General features: G+C 35.7%; 1 long non-coding RNA gene and 1 pseudogene across 1 annotated transcript; one reads left to right on the forward strand and one right to left on the reverse strand.

Moving 5' to 3' along the window:
* Positions 1 to 432: 432 nt before the first annotated feature.
* Positions 433 to 6994, forward strand: LOC114405429. The gene is made up of 3 exons (XR_003665217.1): positions 433 to 465; positions 6537 to 6642; positions 6744 to 6994. It is a non-coding gene; the product is annotated as an uncharacterized LOC114405429 (long non-coding RNA).
* Positions 6995 to 8292: 1298 nt separating this feature from the next.
* On the reverse strand, positions 8293 to 10673 carry LOC114406243 (annotated as a pseudogene).
* Positions 10674 to 10874: the final 201 nt, after the last annotated feature.

The raw sequence follows: 10874 nt of genomic DNA on the forward strand, positions 1-10874 counted from the left end.
TGATGCATATGTCTTGTTAATATGTTTGTTATTTAATGTGTAGTAAATTTTTGGATGTGGTTATATGATAATTTGAATGTACTTGTGTATGATGCATATGTCCTTAAGATGGACGAAGATCAATGGAGGTATGACTATGCGATATCACAAGAAGTTCATATGGATTATGATTATGATAATGAAGAAGAATGTGGGGTGAATGAACCACATGTGGATTGTTCAAATACTTTTAATACGTCTCAGGTAATCATAGATAATTTGAGTCATTTGGTTGAATTGATGTTTTGTATAAAAATTAATATGTTTGGGTTGCGTTGTAGGTATTCGGTACTCGAGATGATGTTTTGCAATGGGCTCGAATAGTTGCCCATGAAAATGGATTTGTTGCAGTGATTATGAGGTCTGACACAGAGACCGGTAGCAAAGGAAGAAGTTCATTTGTCTTAATTGGGTGTGAAAGGAGTGGTACGTACAAGTGTATGTTAGACAAATGGCCTCAGTTATCTTAAGAAGGGGGGTTGAATTAAGATAACAAGAACTATTCCCCAATTAAAATTTTACTCTCTCTTTTTAGATTAACAATGCACCCTTAACATGAATTACTCAAAAGACAATTCAAAATAAACTTCTTTCAAGCCAAAGATAAATAGTAATAAATAAAAGAAGTTTAAGGGAAGAGAGAAATGCAAACTTGATTTATACTGGTTCGGCCACTTCCCGTGCCTACGTCCAGTCCTCAAGCAACCCACTTGAGATTTTCCACTCTCTTGTAAAATCCTTTTATAAGTTCTGAACACACAAGGACAATCCTTCCTTTGTGTTCATAATTCTTTTACAACAAGAGACCCTCGGTCTCTTAATCCCTTTTTAGAAGTAAGAAGAAGATAAGAAGAAATCTCTCTTGAAAGAGATAGATTGTACAATAAAGATCAATCACAATTCCTTATTGAATATGCAAGTGTTTGACCAAAGAATCTTTGAGAGGATAAGACATTTCAATTCAGAAAAACTCTCTTAATCTTTTGAGAGGATAAAACTTTTTGAGCAATCAAAACTCTCTCTCAATTCGTGTTTCCAAGTCACATAGAAATAGGCCTTTGATGGCCATTCATAAACCATTTGAATAGATGTGACTCTTAGAAGTTATTTTCTAAAAATCTCCTCTGGTAATCGATTACAGGTGTAAAAATTTGAATTAAAACGTTTATTAACTGCTGGTAATCGATTACCAATATTGTGTAATCGATTACCAATATTGTGTAATCGATTACACAGTCTAAAATTTGAATTCAAATATTTAGTAGCTGTTGTAAATCATTTTTGGCCACTGGTAATCGATTACATCCTCTGGTAATCAATTACCAGAGAGTAAATCTCTTGAAAAACACTTTTTAACTTAAATTACTTGGCTAAACCTTTTGCTATATCAATTAGGAATTCCCTTCCTAAAATACTAGTGATCATCTTGATGTTGTGGCTTGTATTCTTGAATCATTATCTTGAATTTAAACTTGAAAAGCCCATTTGCATCATTTGCATCAAATCATCATGATCATCATCAAAACACCAAAGTCATTTGTTTCTACGGTGTAGGAATAAAGAATTCGTTAGAAAAGACACTAGGAGTAGGAAATGTGGTTGTCCCTTCAGGCTTCGTGGGAAACCAGTGCATGGAGGGGAAGGTTGGATGGTGAAGTTGATCTGTGGGATTCTGCCTCTTTTATAAAAACATTTATTTTTAATGTAATTGTTACGAACAAAACTCATGATTTTAGCTTCACTTTTTTTAAAAAAAAAATTAGAACACACGAAAACTTCGCTTAAGGACCACGATCAGAATCAGAATCGATACGTCAATTAATATCATAAAATAATAAACTGTGCAAAACAAGTCAACTATATTAAACTAAAAAGTGTAATAATTACAAAAATTCATGTCAACTACAAGACAAAAAATAAATACAATAATCAATGCTCCGTGCGGCGTCTCTGACGAGCCCTAACACTTCCATCAGCACTGGCTCCCCCACTGGCGATCGTCAGGCAGTCCTGCATAATTTCATATAACTTTGTGCCTGTAGTGATCATCCTAAGGTTGAGCACACGCTCCAACCTCTGTGCAATCACCTCATATCCGTCGTAATCATCCTGTGATGGTCATTAGAAACATTTATTATAAAATTTAAAATAAATAACAACTCATCAAACACTAAACGCGCAAAAAATCTTACCACATGTGGAGGGGGGTCAAATGCCACTGGAACCTGGGGGCTGGGCGGCTGTATGTACTCCTCAGGGTCTGTGGCTGGTGCATCTCTCGGCTGGTCACCTGCCTGGGTGGGTATCATGAATGGGTGAGATATGCGGAAAAACCACTCCATGTAATCCGCAGATACCTGCCCAGGCACTAGACAAAGCTCACCCGCAGGTAGTACGTGCTCCGCAAAATGCATCCACCTGTCATCTATATCATCATGTGACAATCGTGCACTAACAGGCGGCGAAGGGATGCTCTGGATGTAACCAAACTGTCGTACCACCCTCTCCGGTCGAGCTGTGACCACCATAGAACCCCATCTCACCTGACCCTGGAATGATGAAATTAGCTCAAAGGCCCTAACCCCCCGATGCTCAGTGTATGGCAACTAGGACACATCTGTGACGGTCAAAGCATCACAACGTGCCCTATAAGGTGCTCCTGTGATTCCCTTCATGTGCGCCTTCGACGTCAACCACCGGGAAGCACGTGGGGACGTCTCCTGGTATGTATCATCTATCACGCATTGGTGCACACTGGGGAAGTGCTCATAGATCCAACACTACACAAAAAATGAGGTTAACATAACATAAAAACATGTTTAAATCATAATCGAACGTAACATATTAAAAAACATAAAATTTACCTGTAATAGAGTCAGGTACCCTGCAAGCTGTCGTGTGGTGGTCCTAGAAGCCTCATCTAACTGGTCATACGTATGAACCAACGCGGCAACTCCCCAAGCATAACCACCACTCTGACCGAGGTCACGAAAAACGTCTAGGTGAACCACATGCACGTATATTGCACTCTTATTAGCAAAAAGAGTGCAACTGACCAGGTGCAGCAGATAAGCACGAGCTACTACAATCTACCGCCGGGCCTGGCATCTCATCTCATAAATGTCTCGAACCCATCCTAGTCGTACGTATGCCCCACGTGTCAGTGCTGTCTCGGCTCTAGCCTCCTCGGTAGACACCTCAAGTAACTGTGTCAGCAAAAATCTCACCTCCTCCATAGAAAGAGCATGAAAACTGTACAACGCGCCAGTGATAGGCAAATGAAGGAGTGACGACACATCATCCAATGTGATCGTTAACTCTCCTACTGGAAGGTGGAGGGTGCTGGTCTCGTTGTGCCACCTCTCCACAAATGCGGATATCAGTCCAAGATTGCTAGTAACAACTGAGCAATCGACCAGCGGACTTAATCTTGTGGCACCAACCAGTCCTTCAATCTCAGGCACTGGCCTCCCAATCAATGTCACCTTCCTCCCATGTGACACCAACTTCAAATCAGGACGTTCCTGATTTGAAGTACAAATTATACAATTATTAAAAAAAATCAATGACAAACAAATCAACAATGATAAATAATTAACAAATTAAAATACCTGTCCACTCCAAGCAACGTGTGCAACATGGTCCGCAAATGATGTCAGCACTGACGGGTCACGTGGCCCACCAGGGAATCCCTCAACATCATCAGCATCTGACCCCTCAATCCAGATCAGGGACATCCTCAGCCATGTCAGCAACATCCTCAGCCATATCACGTGCATCCGCAGTCATCTGATGAACCCGTTGCCTACGGGCTGAGGCAGTAGGCCTACGCCTCTCGGGAACATCAGCTGGATCATGGTCATCATGTCTATCTCTGCCTATAAGTCTACCTATAGCACGACCTAAACCTCATGTTCTAGCCATGATCTACAAATCATGTCGAACACGTATTTTTTTCGGTCAAAATATACACAACTTTCTTTATAAAAATAAAACAAGTTTATTTATAAACAAATAAGACTAATTTAAATCAAATTATTTGAAAACATACACAACATAATTTTAAAAAAAAATAAACAACTTCATTTATAAAAAAAAACACAACTAATGTAAAAAAAATTAATTAGTAAACATCCACAACTTAATTTAAAAATAAAAAACTTCATTTATAAAAAACCACAACTAATGTAAAAATAATTAATTATTAAACATCCACAAGTTAATTTAAAAAAAGTAAAAAACTTCATTTATAAAAAAAACACAACTAATGTAAAAAAAAGTAATTAGTAAACATCCACAACTTAATTTTAAAAAAAAAACTTCATTTATAAAAAACCACAACTAATGTAAAAATAATTAATTATTAAACATCCACAACATAATTTAAAAAAAATAAACAACTTCATTTATAAAAAAAAACACAACTAATGTAAAAATAATTAATTAGTAAACATCCACAAATTAATTTATAAAAAATACTTCATTTATAATAAAATAAACAACTTTATTTATAAAAAAAAACACAACTAATTTCAAAATATATAATTAGTAAACATACAAAACTAAAATTATATATAAAAATTAAAAAAAAATGGGAAAAAATTTCAAAACATACACAACTTAATTTATATCATTTATAAAAAATTATTAGTATTTAAAAAAATTTTCCAAATCACACACAACTTTATTTATAAAAATAAACTACTTCATTTATAAAAAAATACATAACTAATTTAAAAATAAATAAATAGTAAAATACTCAACTAAAATCATATAAAAAACAAAACCAATTAACAAAAATAGCCAACTTAATTTATACAAATAACCAACTCTATTTATAAATAAAATACATTAATTTTAAAAAACAATATTTTAAAAAAAACTAACTTCTGGAAGAAGTTGTTCTTCCAAAAACTTTCCAGAAGAAGTGGTTCTTCCGGAAAGTGCTTCCGAAAGCACTGAAAGGTCATCCGGAAGAACCCTTCTTTCGAAAAGTTTCCGGAAGAACTACTTCATCCAGAGAGTTTCTGGAAGAGGTGTTCCGGAAGCTTTCCAAAAGACCAGTTCTTCCGGAAGACCTTTCAGTACTTCCGGAAGAACCCTTCTTTCGGAAATCTTCCGGAACACCTTCTTCCGGAAGTTCCGGAAGAACCCTAAAAGGATCTTCCGGAAGGCGCCACCGTAACCACCCTTTCCCCATTTTTTCCGACGTCTTCTACCCTAAGGTTCCTCTAACCTACCCTAAATGCTACATCTATAGTGCATAATAAAAGAAAAGGAAGGTTAGGGACACCTACCTCGAAGGGAAATGGCGTCCAAGCGAAAACAAGCAGCAGCCGGGCTCGCGGAGAAGAGAAAACGCAGAGGCTCGCGGAAGAGGGAAGAAAAGCATAAGCAAGAAGAAGAGGCGTGAATGATTTCGGGAGAGGGAAAAGCTTTTTAAACTTTTTATTTAACTTTTTTAATGAAGGGCAAAATGGCCCATTCAATAAATTGCTGGGTGCACCTAGCATTTCCCGCGCGGTAGGTATTGACTCTAATGATATTTTTTTTCTATCTAAAATCAATTATAACATAAGCAAGTATTGGATTAGCCACAAATGTTAGGAAGATATTATCTTGACACACTATTTTAAATACATTTTTTATGGGTTAAAAATTAAAAAGTTTCCACCATATCCATGTTAATTTAGAAGTATTGATACTGTTATTTTTTCAACTAATAGGAATTAAGTTGTATTATTATATTGTTATTTTAAAATTTAATGATAATTTTTTATATCTTGTAATTTAGTCTTGAAATTCCTTGTTGCTTACTTGTTAAGTTGATGTTTTTCTCTCCGAATATTTCTAAAAGTATTTTTTAATTTAAAAAGAAGCTTTCCTTGGAGGTGTTCTAACCCGTGTTTGTTTGAGTTTTTCCTCACATATGCAAGAAAACACAAGCCATCAAACTTATATGAGACATTTTGCAGGGTAAATTTATGTGGTAAGCATCTATGAGGCAGGTGATGGAACACTTATATGCCCTAAAATCAATTTAAATTGTAAAGAACAGTGACCTTTGACAATCAATCAGTTTCAAATACGCGACAGGTTTGGTCAAAATGCAAAACAACAAAAAAGAAAGTTATTATCTTTCTAAGTTTTAACTAATTTAAGAGAAAATCAGACCAATTCACTTGATGACCTCCAGCTGAGAGGATCACCTGTGATGATTTCACAATTATATATATTGCCTTTGTTTATTTTCCAAGGCCATAGTGTTCCTTTGACATTCAAACTGATGAACACACAGACAGAAGTCATGCCTCCTCTAACCATTTATAGGAAATAAAAAGAAAAAAGAATCAGACAGCTTAATGGCTATTAACCTGTTACTATTTCAAGTAATTTAAGTACACGGATTTAAGTTTAAAATGTTGATTACTGAAACTCCATTAATCTATTCCCTAATTTTAGAACTAATAATAAACAGCTGAAACATTTACATGCAGCAACCCCACAGCTCAGAAGACATAGAGGTGCAAGGGGGCTGATTTTCACTGCACATCCAGAATGGACTACTGTGTATTCACTGAAACTTGAAACAACGCAATAATGGTAAACAGGTTTCCCTTTTACTGAGAAGCGAGTCTTCTGGTCACTATGCATTAAACCCATCCTTTCCAATCCCAAAACTTGACAAGTGTTACTTTTTCCAGATGTGCACTGCCTGCATGACATGCATTCTCCAATGAATCCTGTTAGCACATGGTCCCCCTCTTTGAATTCAGTCACTCTTTGTCCCACACTCTCAACAATGCTGCAAAAATATACCAAATATTAAACATCTACTGAGAAGATTACACCTTTTTGCAATGATTTAGCTAAAGTAATGTCCTTGATGCAACAATGTATCACATTCCCATGCATAGTGTAATACTTCACTCTCAGCTGATCATTGTCACTCTAACTCAACTTGGCATATCAGTATTTGATCAAATTCTCATACTACCCAATTGGGTAACTCTTAAAAATACAAAAATTCTTCTTATGAAATTCAACAAAAATAACCTAAGGATCACTAGTGACCCAATGTTGTCTTAATCCAAAGTAGAAATTAAGAGTAGATTACCCTGATGCTTCATGGCCAAATATTCGAGGAAATATGGCCTGCCAAAAAGCACCTGTCGTTAAACGCTTAACTCCATCCATTCATAAATTTTTAACAGAAATCATGACGAAGAAATATTCATTAGTAGACTAATCGACCACACCACCAACCATCGTTAGCTTTTATAAAAGAACAGGAGGCATACTCTTGAGAATGCAACATTTAATTCAAGATTTATCAGTAAGACAATAATCAATCACATTAAACATCAAATGTTGATAGGCATGCATTGTCTAAGACTCGGAGTTAGTTGGCATATTTTAGTAGGATTAAGAATGTTGTAGTAATTATGTGGCTACTGAGAATTTTCAAGTTTTGATTCAAACTAATAAAATTTAGGAAAGTATTTAATGATTTTATTTAAAAACAAGAACAAATTATAAAATTGTTTGTTTTTGAGAAAATTGGTATTTCAAAATTGTTTGGATGTATGTGAGTCTAATTATGACCAAGGAAGGCGGAAGCTTTTTTTTTACTGTGCCTTCAAGGCATCTATTAAAAAAATACTAGTTGCCTAACAATTAATAGTGTAATTGTTAATAATTCTTCAAAATAAAATAAAAATATCATTAGCAAAATTTAGCAATAATAAATAAATAAAAATTTTGCGAAATTTATTCAAGTTGGATGAAGTTTTTCCATATTCTGGCATATAAGCATATCCCATGGTGTTATTTTGCTTATAATTTTGTCAAAGCAACAGGGGCCAAAAAGAGTTACGATTAAACATTTTTTGGGTACAAATCCCTAAAAAACACCTTTTTTATTCTTTTATGATTTAACTACATAAACTAAATGTCAATATATTTTTAATATAATAAATACTTTTGCATAAAGTATTTTCGATATTTGTTTATATAGTGCTCTCACGCGTTAACATTTTTCTATTATATATATAAAAAAAAGAGGCAGTAAGTGCATTATTTAAATATTGGTTTTCAAACGCATCCTTAAAAGACATTAGCACAGCTTAGCTAAGTCTTGGTGTACAGAGTTCCAATTCCCAGCTAAATCAGCATTCCGTCCCATTAAAATGTCACAATATGGCAAACTTTTGTTTGGAACTCATCAAACCAAACCAAATTCACAAGGACAAAAAATAACAAAATACTTGAGGGCTACCAAAGAAAATATGGTTAAATTCTTGATGCACAATATGGACATCATGTTCCTAGCGTTACAGAAGACAACTAAACATCATATTCTCAACAATCATTTCTTCACTAGAACATAAAGAACAACACGATTGCTGCAATAATCAGGGTGCCAGAGCGTTTGTTCCACGCGCCCAATAGTGAAATTATCCATTGCAGCTTCTAAGAAGTACTCAAGAATGGCATCTGAGATCAGAAAACACTACTCAACAGTATGCTATAAATTGCGCTCCCACAAGAAAAGAAAAAGGAATGGTATTCTTTACCATTTCGGAGTTCTCCGGCCAAAAATATTGTTGTATCAGATCCAGAGAGCTGCATAAGTGTCTCTAGAAGATCCACAACTGCCCCCTCACTCTACACTACATCAGATCCTATCACTGAAAACAAGAAGTATTGAATCAATAAGGAATGCTAGCAAAATATCATATGAGATGCAGGTAATTCAAATATTTGACAAGGCATGCAAGTCAAAGGAAGAAAAGGATACAATTAACTACAAAGTTATGATTAGAATGATGACAATAATCACAATTCACAGCGAAACGTCAAAAGTTTCTGATGCCAGTAATTGAATGTTGTTTGCTCCTTGTCACTTGAAGGAGTTGAGGGAGAGAATTATTATACCAAAATCAGGTGTGGGGTCAATGAGTTCTGGGTCAGGATCTTCTCCCCATATGAGCTCAGTTGCTGTTACAGAACCCCGTAGAGAAACACATTTCATGTTGGTCTCAATGTTTTTTCTCAGTAGCCTCAGCCTATCTCGCAGATCAGTGACAATGACCTCACTACCCAAAAGGGCTGCAATGCAACTACGGAAGAAAAAATAAGAAAGGTGTATCACAGAATGAGTAAGAACAAACTTAAAAATAATTCCTCGTCATTTGTTAGACAACTTAGAGCTAGTTTGGATAAAATTTTGAACAAACACTTGAAGAAAAAGAAAATAAGAAGAATTAAGGAGGTAAAATGAATCAAACTTCTCCCATAAGATAAAATCAACTTATACACAACTAATGGAGTAGAAAGATGAGAGTTCATAGCAAAATTTAGGTGGAAAAGTAGATTTTAAGCTGTGGAAGGAGAAATTTGATTGTTATTAACTTCTTAATTCATTATATTTTCTTCTACAAAAAGGACTTATTGAGAAGCTTATTCAAACTGTCTGTTGTTCGTAAAAAAAGACAATGCAAAAGCTCAAAACTCTATTTTCCTCGTTCAGTAAATCCATGTGAAAAAAGACAAAAGCTAACCAAGAAATTATGGACAAACTATAGCCATTTAGCATGAACAGGTCAAATGGGATGAGATTGCAATTGAACTTACCCAACCAATCCACAACCAGAACCCAATTCAACAATCTTCTTTCCCTGAAGGACAAGCATCCCTGAGTCAACAGCATGCTCTAGAAACTTTCCCAGTACAACTCCACTGTCCCACATCACTGCTCCAGTTACTCCAGGCGTTCCCTTGAAACAAAAGTCCTAAATGTCAAAACTGTTTAAGACTAAAAACCAATCATTAGAAAAGGCACAAGCTAAAGCAGAAGCCATCTGAGCACTAATGTGAATTATTATCCATGTCAACAGAACCATTAATTTAAGTTAGTTTATTCTGTTAAGTTCCGCTCCTATAAAACAAGTGTACAGCATCCAAGACACTCCAGACACTATATATATATATATATATATATATATATATATATATATTAATGATTACTCAAAAACAAGTTAAATTGTTCATTTTCTCAAAATTCATATCTTCAATAACACATGTCATCAACAGGGGCTATAGCAAGCTAATAACTTTAAGCAAAAACAATCAGCATCATGGTATTTTATGAAATGAGTAATCAAGTTCGGGCAAAAAACAAAACCGGGTCATCAAGTTAGAATCCAAAACATGATCAAAATCAAAGCTTTAATCAATAAGCTTTAAGCAGAGCATTGAGAGAGATATACCAATGAGGAAGGGGATTGAAGAATGGAGAGAGAGTGGCCACAAGAGTCGAGGGAGAGTTGCAAGGAAGCTTGAGAGACGAAGGCATTGGGTTTGGAAAGTGTGGGCTGCTGAATACCCCAAAGCAGCATGGTCTCTTCAGCGGCGGATTCCTCCCCACCAACCACCAACCGAACCTCAGCACCGTAAGAACCCAACTTCACCATTGGCGTCACTGCTTCCTCTTCCTCTTCGTTGTTGTTGGCCATGGTGTCCTCGCTCTCTCTGTTTCGGATTGAATTGGGTTTTAATTTGTGGCCTTTATAGGTATGGGCGTTGAAAGGAGGAGGGCTTTTGCTTCCTGCACCCCATAAAAAGTGAAAACATCATGTACCCCATCGAAAGTAGGCCAACCGAGCTCCAAGTCACCTCATGCATCCCCTCTGTCAGATACTGACTCAGTCTTAGATAAATGATAACTTCTGTGTAACCACCTACGACACACATCCAGAGATCTCAGAATAACTATTACAGTAGTTAAATGTACATACCCAAATGGACAAGATTAGCCTAATCTCATTAGACAC

Source organism: Glycine soja, chromosome 3, assembly GCF_004193775.1.
Source record: "Glycine soja cultivar W05 chromosome 3, ASM419377v2, whole genome shotgun sequence".
NCBI lineage: Eukaryota > Viridiplantae > Streptophyta > Magnoliopsida > Fabales > Fabaceae > Glycine > Glycine soja.